Raw genomic sequence first — 14,674 nt, forward strand, 5'->3', positions numbered from 1 at the left:
CCTTTTCATATTTAGGCATCCGAGATGCACATTCGCCGCAATTGCAATTCAATTTAAACATGGGAAGAGTACTGGAGGGCCTCCGTGCATCTGTTCAGTTTTGGACCTCTCTCCCACTGTCTGTTATGGGTAGAATCGCAGTCAGTAAAATGATCTTGCTGTCTCGCTGCCTATTTGTTATGCAGAATTCACTCTGTGAGCTCCCTCTTTCGATATTCCGACAGCTTGATAAACTGCTCTTATCCTTAGTCTGGGCAGGCAAACTTTGCTGAGTTTGCATGGAAATCTTGAAATTGGACCTGGCTGACAGCGGCTTGGGACTGCCAGACTTATATTTATATTACTTGGCCGGGTTGCTACCGTACGCAGCTCGATGGTGTGAGGATGCGCCCAATTGGGAAAACTATTTGTTGGCATATAGATTTGCACAGCTGGGGCTTTTATTAGCGAAAAGACGCACTGTGATTCGATGGGCCAGTCCGCAGCCCCCGCTGCATGTTACCTGGCTAAGTGATTTAGCTGAATAAGCTACTGCAGAAGAATGCCGTTTGCGGAAGGTTCGATTAGATGAGTATGCTGACCGAGATTTGGAGCTCTGGTGTGCCATAATTAATGAGTTAACTGGTGTGCAGGAGAGCGAGGGAGAGAGTCCTTTGACTGATGCGTCTGCTTATTGAGCCTTGGTCGTGGTTTGAGCCTTGGAGTACTAGGCCCAGGGGTTCCTGCGGCATGGATGTGTGTCTTGGTGTTCCTGAGAGGGCATGCTTCCGGTCTTGCAATGCAGGAGGGTCGCCGTAGGTGGCTCCACCACCACTCCCTCACCCTGGCTACTGTGTCACTATGGGATGTTGCTGTGTTCCCTTACTGAGTGCCTCCCCTGCCATACATGCCTGTTGCACCAGATAAATGACGATCATTCGTAGCGATATCCGCTGGTCCGTCGATGCTTACTATACTTACAGTCTACTGTTGTTGGTTAATATGTTGTATAGTACTGCATTGTCTCTGAAGGGATGGGCTCTGCTCTGTCGGGCTGCTGTTGAAGTCATGTTGGTTGGGTCCCCCTAATCTAACATCACAGATGCCTTAGCTCCTTATGCGCGCTCGGTCGGAGAGGCTAAGTGGACCTGGAACTGGACTCTTCAAAATGTTATTGACATAAAAGGTGCACCTGGTCTGATATTCCCCCCCTGAAGGCACTATGTAATAATGTAGTGCACAGATGTATGTGTTTATCTTATGCATAAATAAACAAGTTAAAAAAAGAAAAGAAAGCAGAGATAGAAGAAAGATATACCTTATGAGAGCCCTGCCAGGTGAGGGAAAGAATAAAGAGAAGAACGAGAGAGAGAGGAACAGATAAAGGATCGACAGATTTGTCAATGCACCATGCCATAAACTTCTTCCAACGACAGGCGAACACAGTTTTGGTTGAGGGATGCCTGGCTGCCAAGGTAACATCACAGACTTCGGGTGGCAAGACGAAAGACGTCAACTGTCGCCGCTCAATCTCCACGCAAGAAGTTGCAGAGTTGACAGGTTCGGGTGGAGGACCTTCACCTACTGCTGTGACAGAATATCCGCCCGAAGAGGCAGTCTGATCGGAGGAGCTATGGCCATGTACAAAAAGTTGGGATACCAGACTTCGTGCCCAGTCCGGAGCCACCAGTATTACTCGGGCCCGGTCTTGCCTGATATTCTTCAGAACTCTGGGCAGAAGTGGTATTGGTGGGAAGGCGTACAGGAGGCCTGAATTCCGCTGGGGACGAAAAGCGTCGCCGAGCACGTGCCGCCTTGAAAGCTCCAATGCGCAAAATAGCTGACATTCTGCACTCTCTACGGAGGTGAACAAGTCCAACCAGGTTCTCCCCACTGCAGGAAGAGATGTTGCGCCACCTCCAGATGGAGACGCCATTCGTGGTCAACCATGCATCATCGGCTGAGTTCATCTGCTCTGGCATTCAAGGGGCCTGCCAGGTGTTGAACCACCAGGGAAATGCCCTGATGTTCCAGCCAAGTCCAGAGACGAAGGACCTCTTGACAAAGGGTCCATGACCCCACTCTGCCATGTTTGTTGCAATACCACATGGCATTGGTGTTGTCTGTGAACACCTGCACTGCTTTCCCCTTGAGGGATGGAAGAAATGCTTTCAATGCTAGTTGAATCGTTCGGAGCTCTAGATGATTGATATGGAGTCCTTTTTCCACCGGAGACCAGATGACTCTGATCGCTGCCTCTCTCATGTGGCGACCCCATCCTAGAAGTGACGCATCTGTCATGATCATAGGATCTGGTTGGGGAAAGGATAGGGATCTGCCCTTGACCTAATCCTGATTCCTTAACCACCACTGCAGGTCTTTCGCAGTCCCATCCGAGATCTGGACCTTGTCGGAGAGATTTCCCTGATGCTGCGCCCACTGGAACTTCAGGTTCCACTGCAGAGCCCGCACCTGCCATCTGGCATTTTGAACCAGCAGGATGTAGGAGGCCATGAGGCCCATCAGCCTCCGAGACATTCTCACAAAAATCCAGGACAGAGGCTGAAACATCGGTATCATAGCCTGAATATCCTGGACTCGCTTTTCGGGAGTATATGCCCGAAACTGCATTGTATCCAGAACAGCGCCAATGAAAGGTCTGATAAAGAGTCAGGTGTGATATCGGCATGTTGATAGTGAACCCCAGCGAATGCAAAAGGTTTGCCGTAGTCTGGAGGTGGGAGACGACTATCGGGACGAATTTGCCTTCAACAGCCAATTGTCGCGGTAGGAGAAGACTGGGACCCCTAACCTGTGCAGATGAGCTGCCACCATTACCATCACTTTTGTTAACACCTGCAGGCGCACTCGTAAGGCCAAAGGGGAGCACGGTAAACTGAAAGTGCTCGTGACCTACCACGAATTATAGGTAACCCCGGTGGGCCGGCAAGACAGGAATGTGGAAGTATGTGTCTTGCAAGTCTAACGCTACCATCCAGTCTCCGGGATCCAGGGCAGATAGGACCTGAGACAATGTCAACATTTTGAACTGCTCCTTTTTGAGGAAGAAATTGAAGGACCGAAGATCTAATATAGTTCGAAGACCTTTGTCCTTTTTTGGAACCAGAAAGTAGCCGGAATGGCAACCACGACCTACTTCTGGCAACGGAACCCACTCTATAGCTCCTCTGGCAAAAAGGGCTTGGACTTCCTCGCGGAGAAGCACCATATGATCCTCCAATATCTGACTGTATGAAGGTGGCATGGCTGAAAGATGTCTGGAAGGGAGTAGCCCCTTCGGACCATTTGGAGTACCCACTTGTCCAAGGTAATGGCTTGCCATTGGGGGAGGTGGTAGTGTATCCTGCCACCTACTGGCTCTTGATGTACCTGCGGACTAGGAAGGCTTGGAGGCTGAGGAGGGGGCGGGGGTGGACTGGGTGACCCACTGGCTCGCTGATCCCCAGGAACGTGGGATCCTGCGTCCACGCAGGGGCTGTACAGCATGCATGGGTCTGTGGCCAGGAGGAAAAAGATGAGGTTGGGCCCCTTCCGTAGCCACGGAAGGGGCGAAGGCGGACTTGTTGGGTTCTAGGTGCAGGCGTGAGGTCAAGGGACCGGGCCGTGGCTCAGCTATCCTTAAAGTGCTCGAGCGCAGAGTCCGCCTTGTCTCTGAAGAGACGTGTGCCATCAAAGGGCATGTCCATCGAGGATTGCTGGACATCCCCAAAAAAGCCAGATGTTCTCAGCCAGGCGTGGTGTCTCAATGCCATAGGAAGTTGGCTCTGTATATACTATTTCAAAGTAATAAATAGTGTGCACAGAGTCCAAGAGTTCCCCTTAGAGGTAAGATAGTGGCAAAAGTAGATAATTCTAATGCTCTATTTTGTGGTAGTGTGGTCGAGCAGTAGGCTTATCAGAGGGTAGTGTTAAGCATTTGTTGTACACACACAGGCAATAAATGAGGAACACACACTCAGACAATTCCAGGCCAATAGGTTTTTATATAGAAAAAAAAAAATGTTCTTAGTTTATTTTAAGAACCAAAGGCTCAAGATTTACAAATAATACTTTAAATGAAAGGTATTTCACTCAGGTATTCTAGGAACTTTGAATGATCACAATAGCATGTCGCCAGCTCCGTCATTGCTGCCTCAACCTCCTCTAGGCTGAGGGGCTCGTCAAGCTCACGCCTCTCCCCATTGGAAACAATGGGGAGGGTCACTTCCATCAACAATGGGACCTCAATCTCAGCGAGAGGTCTGGGCTGTTCTTTGTAGAGTCGCCGGGAATAGGCAGCAAAGCTCTGCGCAGGCGCCTTCGGGGTCCGCGAGACAGCACCTGATTCACAGACGATCTCTGGGACCACCCTGTCTACCATCGGTCTGGTTGCGATCCAGTGCAGGAGCTCGCCGTGTTTGTCCCCCCACCCGTACACGCGGGCTACAGAGGCTCGCCACATATGTTTCGCTGTCTCAAGCTGTACGAAGTTGGCTCTTTATATACTATTTCAAAGTAACCACTGAAGGTAAGATAGTGGCAAAAAGAGATAATTCTAATGCTCTATTTTGTGGTAGTGTGGTCGAGCAGTAGGCTTATCAGAGGGTAGTGTTAAACATTTGTTGTACACACACAGGCAGTAAATGAGGAACACACACTCAGACAATTCCAGGCCAATAGGTTTTTATATAGAAAAATATATTTTCTTAGTTTATTTTAAGAACCACAGGCTCAAGATTTACAAATAATACTTTAAATGAAAGGTATTTAGGTATTTCACTCAGGTATTCTAGGAACTTTGAATTATCACAATAGCATGTACAGTTTTGACAATTATGGCAATAAGCTATTTTAAAAGTGGACACTTCCTGGGGGAGGTAAGTAACTGTTAAGTTCACAGGTAAGTAAAACACTTACAAGTCTCAAAGTTGGGTCCAAAGTAGCCCACTGTTGGGGGTTCAAGGCAACCCCAAAGTTACCACACCAGCAGCTCAGGGCCAGTCAGGTGCAGAGGTCAAAGAGGTGCCCAAAACACACAGGCTTCAATGGAGATAGGGGTGCCCCAGTTCCACTCTGCCAGCAGGTAAGTACCCGCGTCTTCGGAGGGCAGACCAGGGGGGTTTTGTAGGGCACTGGGGCCCCTTTGCTGTACACCCTCAGCAGCAAAGGGGCGGCCGAGTGCAGAGTGCAAACAGACGTCGGGTTTCAGATAGGAATCCATGGGGAGACCTGGGGGTCTCTTCAACGATGCAGGGAGGCACAGGGGTGGCTCCTCGGGGTAGCAACCACCTGGGCTAGGCAGAGGGTTGCCTGGGGGTCGCTCCTGCACTGGAGTTCGGTTCCTTCAGGTCATGGGGGCTGCGGGTGCAGTGCTGGTTCCAGGCGTCAGGTTCCTTGTAGCAGGCAGTTGCGGTCAGGGGGAGCCTCTGGATTTCCTCTGCAGGCGTCGCTGTGGGGGCTCAGGGGGGTAAACTCTGGCTACTCACGGGCTCGTAGTCACTGGGGAGCCCTCCCTGTAGTGTTAGTTTTCCGCAGGTGGAGCCGGGGGCGTCGGGTGCAGAGTGGAAAGTCTCACGCTTCCGGCGGGAAATGTGTGGTTTTTAAAGTTGCTTCTTTGTTGCAGAAAGTTGCAGTTTCTTGAACAGGGCTGCTGTTCTCGGGAGCTTCCTGGTCCTTTAGATGCAGGGTAGTCCTCTGAGGCTTCAGAGGTCGTTGGACCCAGTTGGATGCGTCGCTGTTGCAGTTTTCTTCTAAGTAAGGAGACAGGCTGGTGGGGCTGGGGACAAATCAGTTATCTCCGTCTTCACTGCAGGGCTTCAGGTCAGCAGTCCTTCTTCTTTAGGTTGCAGGAATCTATCTTCCTCGGTTCTGGGAGCCCCTAAATACTCAATTTTTTAGTGTTTAGGTCTGGGAGGGCAGTAACCAATGGCTACTGGCCCTGAGGGTGGCTACACCCTCTTTATGCCTCCTCCCTGTGGGGAGGGGGGCACATCCCTAATCCTATTGGGGGAATCCTCCATCTGCAAGATGGAGGATTTCTAAAAGTAAGAGTCACCTCAGCTCAGGACACCTTAGGGGCTGTCCTGACTGGGGCTTGACTCCTCCTTGTTTTCCTCATTGTCTCCTCTAGCCTTGCCGCCAAAAGTGGGGGCAGTGGCCGGAGGGGCAGGCATCTCCACTAGCTGGGATGCCCTGTGGCGCTGTAACAAAGGGGGTTAACCTTCGAGGCTCACCGCCAGGACTTACATTTCCTGCAGGGGGAGGTGTAAAGCACCTCCACCCAGTACAGGCTTTGCTCCTGGCCACAGAGTGACAAAGGCATTTATTTGTCCCCATGTGGCCAGCAACATGTCTGGTGTATGGCAGGCTGGCAAGAACTAGTCAGCCCACACTGGAAGTCAGGTATGTTTTCAGGGGGCATCTCTAAGATGCCCTCTGGGTGTATTTTATAATAAAGTGCACACTGGCATCAGTGTGCATTTATTGTGCTGAGAAGTTTGATAGCAAACTTCCCAGTTTTCAGTGTAGCCATTATGGAACTGTGGAGTTTGTGTCTGACAAACTACCAGACCATATACTCTTATGGCAACCCTGCACTTACAATGTACAAGGTTTTTCTTAGACACTGTAGGGGCATAGTGCTCATTCACATATGCCCTCACCTGTGGTACAGTGCACCCTGCATTAGGGCTGTAAGGCCTGCTAGAGGGGTGGCTTACCTATGCCACAGGCAGTGTGGGGTTGGCATGGCACTCTGAGGGGAGTGCCATGTCAACTTAGTCATTTCTCCCCACCAGTACACACAAGCTGTGAAGCAGTGTGCATGTACTGAGTGATGGGGTCTCTAGGGTGGCATAAGACATGCTGCAGCCCTTAGAGACCTTCCCTGGCATCGGGGCCCTTGGTACCAGGGGTACCAGTTACAAGGGACTTACCTGGGTGCCAGGGTTGTGCCAATTGTGGAGACAAGGTACAGTTTAGGGAAAGAACACTGGTGCTGGGGCCTGGTTAGCAGGGTCCCAGCACACTTTCAAATCATAACTTGGCATTGCAGGAGGCTGGCCTGGTTTGTAGTGAGTACCAAGGGGTACTTACACTCTGCACCAGGTCCAGGTATCCCTTATTAGTGTAGAAGAGGTGTCTAGCAGCTTTGGCTGATAGAAAAGGGTAGCTTAGCAGAGCAGCTTAGGCTGAACTAGGAGACATGCAAAGCTCCCACTATACCACTAGTGTCATATGCACAATATCATAAGAAAACACAATACACAGATATACTAAAAATAAAGGTACTTTATTTTTATGACAATACGCCAAAAGTATCTCAGTGAGTACCCTCAGTATGAGGATAGCAAATATACACAAGATATATCTACACAATACCACAAATATGCAGTAATAGCAATAGAAAGCAATGCAAACAATGTACAGTCACAACAGATTGTAATGAGAGCACATAGGTATAGGGGCAACACAAACCATATACCCTAGAAGTGGAATGCGAACCACGAATGGACCCCAAACCTATGTGAGCTTGTAGAGGGTCGCTGGGACTGTAAGAAAACAGTGAGGGTTAGAAAAATAGCCCACCCCAAGACCCTGAAAAGTGGGTGCAAAGTTCACCTAAGTTCCCCAGAGAGCACAGAAGTCGTGATAGGGGAATTCTGCAAGGAAGACCAACACCAGCAATGCAACAACGATGGATTTCCAGACAAGAGTACATGTGGAACAAGGGGACCAAGTCCAAGAGTCACGATCAAGTCGGGAGTGGGCAGATGCCCAGGAAATGCCAGCTGTGGGTGCAAAGAAGCTGCCACCGGATGGTAGACGCTGTGGATTCTGCAAGAACGAAGAGGACTAGGAACTTCCCCTTTAGAGGATGGATGTCCCACGTCGTGAAGAAGCTTGCAGAGGTGTTTCCGTGCAGAAAGACCGCAAACAAGCCTTGCTAGCTGCAAGGGTCGCGGTTAGGGTTTTTGGATGCTGCTGTGGCCCAGGAGGGACCAGGATGTCGCCAATTGCGTGAGGAGACAGAGGGGGTGCCCAGCAAGACAAGGAGCCCACTCAGAAGCAAGCAGCACCCGCAGAAGTGCCGGAACAGGCACTACGAAGAGGAGTGAACCGGAGCTCACCCGAAGTCACAAAGGAAGGTCCCACAACGCCAGAGGACAACTCAGGAGGTTGTGCACTGCAGGTTAGAGTGTCGGGGACCCAGGCTTGGCTGTGCACCAAGGAAATCCTGGAAGAGTGCACAGGAGCCGGAGCAGCTGCAAATCACGCGGTACCCACCAATGCAGTCAAGCGAAAGTAGGCAAGGACTTACCTCCACCAAACTTGGACTGAAGAGTCACTGGACTGTGGGAGTCACTTGGACAGAGTTGCTGAGTTCCAGGGACCACGCTCGTTGTGCTGAGAGGGGACCCAGAGGACCGGTGATGCAGTCTTTTGGTGCCTGCGGTTGCAGGGGGAAGATTCCGTCGACACACGGGAGATTTCTTCAGAGCTTCTAGTGCAGAGAGGAGGCAGACTACCCCCACAGCATGCACCACCAGGAAAACAGTTGAGAAGGCGGCCGGATCAGCGATACAAGGTTGCAGTAGTCGTCTTTGCTACTTTGCTGCAGTTTTGCAGGCGTCCAGAGCAGTCAGTGGTCGATTCCTTGGCAGAAGGTGAAGAGAGAGATGCAGAGGAACTCTGATGAGCTCTTGCATTAGTTATCTAAAGAATTCCCCAAAGCAGAGACCCTAAATAGCCAGAAAAGGAGGTTTGCCTACTTAGGAAGGAGGATAGGCTAGCAACACAGGTAAGAGCCTATCAGAAGGAGTCTCTGACGTCACCTAGTGGCACGGGCCACTCCGAGCAGTCCAGTGTGCCAGCAGCACCTCTGTTTCCAAGATGGCAGAGGTCTGGAGCACACTGGAGGAGCTCTGGGCACCTGCCAGGGGAGGTGCAGGTCAGGGGAGTGGTCACTCCCCTTTCCTTTGTCCAGTTTCGCGCCAGAGCAGGGCTGGGGGATCCCTGAACCGGTGCAGACTGGCTTATGCAGAGATGGGCACCATCTGTGCCCATCAAAGCATTTCCAAAGGCTGGGGGAGGCTACTCCTCCCCAGCCCTGACACCTTTTTCCAAAGGGAGAGGGTGTAACACCCTCTCTCTGAGGAAGTCCTTTGTTCTGCCTTCCTGGGCCAAGCCTGGCTGGACCCCAGGAGGGCAGAAGCCTGTGTGAGGGGTTGGCAGCAGCAGCAGCTGCAGTGAAACCCCGGGAAAGGTAGTTTGGCAGTACCCGGGTCTGTGCTAAAGACTCGGGGGATCATGGAATTGTCTCCCCAAGGTGACAATTCCATGAACTTAGACATGTTACATGGCCATGTTCAGAGTTACCATTGTGACGCTATACATAGGTAGTGACCTATGTATAGTGCACGCGTGAAATGGTGTCCCCCGCACTCACAAAGTCCGGGGAATTTGCCCTGAACAATGTGGGGGCACCTTGGCTAGTGCCAGGGTGCCCACACACTAAGTAACTTAGCACCCAACCTTTACCAGGTAAAGGTTAGACATATAGCTGACTTATAAGTTACTTAAGTGCAGTGGTAAATGGCTGTGAAATAACGTGGACGTTATTTCACTCAGGCTGCAATGGCAGGCCTGTGTAAGAATTGTCAGAGCTCCCTATGGGTGGCAAAAGAAATGCAGCAGCCCACAGGGATCTCCTGGAACCCCAATACCCTGGGTACCTTAGTACCATATACTAGGGAATTATAAGGGTGTTCCAGTATGCCAATGTGAATTGGTGAAATTGGTCACTAGCGTGTTAGTGACAATTTGGAAAGCAAAGAGAGCATAACCACTGAGGTTCTGGTTAGCAGAGCCTCAGTGAGACAGTTAGTCATCACACAGGGAACACATACAGGGCACACTTATGAGCACTGGGGCCCTGGCTGGCAGGGTCCCAGTGACACATACAACTAAAACAACATATATACAGTGAAATATGGGGGTAACATGCCAGGCAAGATGGTACTTTCCTACAGGCATCAGCAAAGGCAAAAAGTCAGGGGGTAACCATGCCAAGGAGGCATTTCCTTACAGCCACCATTGATGCAACCGATCTGCCTAGAGTCGGTCGTATCCAGTCTACAACAAATCATGAACTTAGCTGCATCCCTCCCATCTGTTACGGGCTGGGACAGGACAGTTCGGGCCTCCTCCGGAACTGCAGGCAGTACTTGTGTGATCGTATCCCAGAGAGTAAGGGAATAACAGCCCAAAAGGCATGCGGTGTTCACGGATCGCAGCGCTAGAATGTTGGAAGGAAACAACTTCTTCCCCAAATTATCCAGTGTTTTTGATTCCGTATTCGGTGGTGCGGCAGAGAATGTGCCAGATGAGGAGGAAGAAGAAGAAGAAGGCTTTCAGGCTTGGGGTGTTGGGTCAGGAATTTCGGGTCTGACGGCATAGGCCTATGGCTGCGGGTAATCGTCCTATTCACAGGAGCCCCTGTGCTGGGTCTGGACCAGGTACCCAAAAGGACGTCTGTCAGTGCTTCATTAAAGGGTAAAAGGGGCTCGGAAGAGGAAGACCCTCGCTGAAGCACATTGGTTAGGATGTTAGGCATAACGTCCACAGAAGGAACCTCAATGTCCAGGACCTTAGCCGCCCTTCTCACCACCATTGAGTAAGAGGCACCCTCCTCCGTAACCACACTAGGAGGAGAGAGCATACCATTGTCAGGGAAGGTGTCTAGACCACTGGCATCACCCAAATCCTGCACCCAGTCCATTAGGGGGTCAAGCTGGTATTCTAAAGGGTCCAGCGAATCCTCCATATTTTCCCCGTATCAATACCCACAAGAATAAGGGTCTGGATCAAGCCTGGGCCCAGGAGAGCCCATAGAGAACAGAATCTGTGTCTATCGACGTCGTTCCGGCTCCGGGTCGTCGGGTATGAGGATGGGATCTAAGTCGATTGAGAGCCCAACCGATGTCGGGAGCGTCGTCGTCTGACCCGATGCCGGGGAAGGTCGCCGTGGCACGGCCGGCATCAGGACGGATCCGCAAATGGATTTAGAGGGGCCCTCCGGAGCCAAGGCCAAAGCCGACGGCTTTAAAACCGAAGGGACCCCAACCGACTCACCTGTGCCTCGAAGGTGGGTCGGACCGCCCCAAAAATGAGATGCACAGCCTCCTAAAATTCTTTTAGTTGGCCGGTCGGTGGCTCAGGCTCCCGGGAAGTCGGGGAAGCGCAGAGCCGACTCAGAAGAAGGCTCCATTGACGGAGGCCTAGAGTGTCGACACTCTTCCCGCGTCGTATCATCCGATCAACGGGGTGAAGTCGAAGAACGCTGGTCTTTCTTAGACTTCTTTTTGTGACCCGAATGTCCCGATGACTTGAAGGACGAAGAGTGGTGGTGACTCCACGGCTGGTCTTGAGACCTCCAGCGCTGTGGAGTCGAGTGTCGGGCCACCATGAGCTTTAGGGACCGCTCCCTTAAAGCCTTCGGGTTCAGGGCCTGACACTATGAGCACGACTTCGGGTTGTGATTGTGCTCCTGACAGCATAAGCACACAAGGTGCGGATCCGTCACCGACATAGTTCGGTGAGAGGAGTCTCAGGGCTTGAATCTGGTCTTGTGGGACATCCCTCGACGCATCCACAAACTTGTCAAAAATATGACAAAAATGTCAACGTAGTCAAAAAATGACTGAGGTAGCTTTTACCCGGATCTGCGTGCAGGCGGGCGCAGAAAGAAAAGAACTGACGTCAGCACGCCGGTGTGGCGCCTTTATATGACCGCAATGTCATCACTGAGAGCACAATGCCAACAACATCCCCAGAGGTGACCGATGCCACATGACGGCACGCAGAGGTACTGCTTGAAGGAAAATCTCTGGATCCAGTCTGATGCCTGGGGAAATTCAAAGGTATGGTATCGGCAACTAGAAGTCTTTATCAGATCTGTTATTCACACTGAGAGGAATGCATGGCACCTTGTCTGCACGGATAGTATTTCCATTTAGCTTAATAACACTATGCGGGCCTGGGGATGGGTAGCCACAAACTTATAGTACAAACTTGGCACATGACTGCAACTCTGGATGGGCACAGTTGGGGTATCAACAATTTAACAAATGGAAGTGCATTATGCACACATCCAAAATGGCGGATGCCATACTTAGGGTTGTAATGAGGACCATTACAACCCTAGCGGTAAATCCCGCTTACCGTTGTGCAGAAGTCTGCCAACACACCGCTGCGGCGGCGGAATTCTGCTACAGCTATTACGACCCACAGCTCGGAATCCGCCAAATTACAGACACCAACACAAGTCCACCACACCAAAGGTCAGTGATAAACTGGCGATACCAAAACCGACACCGTCACGCCAACATGAATACGTCCACACTATCACGACCCACGAATCCACGTGGCGGTCTTTCAAACGCGGTATTCCATTGGCGTTACAAACCGCTGCGCTCAAAATACACACACATTTACAAAACACAACCACATTGGACAATTCTAAATACACACACCAGATACACATACACACACCACACCCACACCGAAACACACAATCCAATACAAAATACACACCCACATCACCCACAAACCCTTACAACCCAAATTTCGAAAGAAGGTCAGAGAGACACACCAGCAGAAACCATACCAGCATCCAGACACACAACATCATCACTCACACAACAACCATGCACCTCAAACAACACATCCCCTCACACATCACAACACACACCACCTCACACTCCACCCACACCACATCATGGCACCTCAACGACACCCCAGGTTCTCTGAGGAGCTGCTCAGGGTCATCGTGGAGGAAATCATCCAGGTAAAGCCACAGCTATTTGGATCACAGGTGCAGCACACCTCCATTGCTAGGAAGATGGAGCTATGGAGTAGAATCGTCGACATGGTCAACTCAGTGGGACAGCATCCAAGAACTAGGGATGACATCCGGAAGAGGTGGAACGACCTACGGGGGAAGGTGCGTTCTGTGGTCTCCAGACACCAGATTGCAGTACAGAGGAATTGCGGTGGACCCCCACCTCCTCCCCTACAACTAACAACATGGGAGGAGCAAGTCTTAGCAATACTGCATCCTGAGGGCCTAGCACGAGTAGCAGGAGGAATGGACTCTGGTAAGTCAACTCTTAACTATTATATCCCCCACCCTACCTGCATGCCATCACATACTCCCACCCTCACCCCCATCACTCCAACACCTCACATATGTCCCACTATCACAACCCACCCATCCCAACACTAAGCCCTGCATGCAACACCAAAGCATGTCCACTACAGATACCCACACAAACCCCAAAACAAATATCACACAAGGACCTAGACAAGAATGCAAGCACTGGAGTACAGGGTCACTCACCCATTGCACACAATGGCACACACAGATGCAATAATCATGCCTTTACACCCCTGCAGGACCCCTACCCAACGTCACCAGACAGGAGGTACCAGACATATCCACTCCCCAAACAGAAGAGGCTCACAGTGATGACAGCAGCTCTGCACAACTGGATCAAGATGACCAGCCCGGCCCATCTGGGACCTCGGGACAGTCTTTTCCCCTGACACTGTCACAAGCCACCACAGAGTCTCCCCCCTCAGGAAACACCAGCACAGCACCCACCCAGTGGGCCCATCCCTCTGTCCCCAGGACACGTCAAGCAGCAGTGTATCCACCACTACAGGGAACCCAGGCAAACCCACCACCCCAAGAAAATCAGGGGGCAGTGGCAGTGGGCACACGGTTCGGGGGACAGAGGAACAGGAAAACAGGGAAACTGAGAGGACTGCTGTGCGACAGGGGAAGGACAGGCCCAGGGAACGCACTCTCCACATGGCCCTCTCCAACATCATGGGAGCGAACCATCATTCCTAAGAGACTATGGCAACAGTACTGGCCAAGTTTCAGGAGACCCAGCGGCAGAAGGAACACTATCTGGGGATCAAGGAGGAACTCAAGTCCATTAACACCACACTGGTCACCATTGCAGGGGTGCTGCAGGACCTTGTCAACACCAGGAGGGACACTGTGTTACAACAAGGGGCCCCTGACACTAGCCTGGAGGATGAACAGCCCTCCACCTCCGCTAGTGGACAGGAGCCCCCCCCCCCTTCCCCCCCACCCGCAGATGGAAAGCCACCCTGCAAACATTCCTGAGATCCTGGAACAAGACAGAGAACATTGCCAAGAACCCCGCCAGGAAATGAGACCCCCCTGAATGTCACCCTTCTGTCCCACTTTGTCACCCTGTCTATTCTTCAACTGCCCTTGCTCCACTTCCTATGCCCCTTTGGACAATGCACCTGTGAAACAAATAGACTGGACTCTGCCATGGGCATTCCTCCACCATCACCCCTGCCCATTTTACAACCCCCTCCACTTCTTTGCACAGAGATAAACACACATCAATCACAAAACAATCTGGAGTCAGTCTGTGCTTTCACAAACGTGTAATTGCAATAACTATGGAATATAACAGTGTCAATTTAATTGTTCACATACCGATGAAACACAGCTCTAGGGCTGGAGGAAATATAGCAGGTCACAAAGTGGGACCCACATCTCTTAAATGGAAAGACCAAGTGACAAGTCAGGGTCCATACACTGAGTGAAAATGACAGACTTATGATAGCTCAAACAATAGTATGAGATCTG

The 14,674-nt window shown here is 51.2% G+C and overlaps 1 protein-coding gene across 1 annotated transcript in view; it reads right to left on the reverse strand.

Annotated features, from left to right (window-relative positions):
- LOC138253616 (extracellular matrix organizing protein FRAS1-like) overlaps positions 1 to 14,674 on the reverse strand; it is a 241,936-nt gene that overhangs the window by 187,676 nt on the left and 39,586 nt on the right. The gene's annotated exons all lie outside the window — the stretch shown is intronic.

This window comes from Pleurodeles waltl, chromosome 1_2, assembly GCF_031143425.1.
Source record: "Pleurodeles waltl isolate 20211129_DDA chromosome 1_2, aPleWal1.hap1.20221129, whole genome shotgun sequence".
Lineage (NCBI taxonomy): Eukaryota > Metazoa > Chordata > Amphibia > Caudata > Salamandridae > Pleurodeles > Pleurodeles waltl.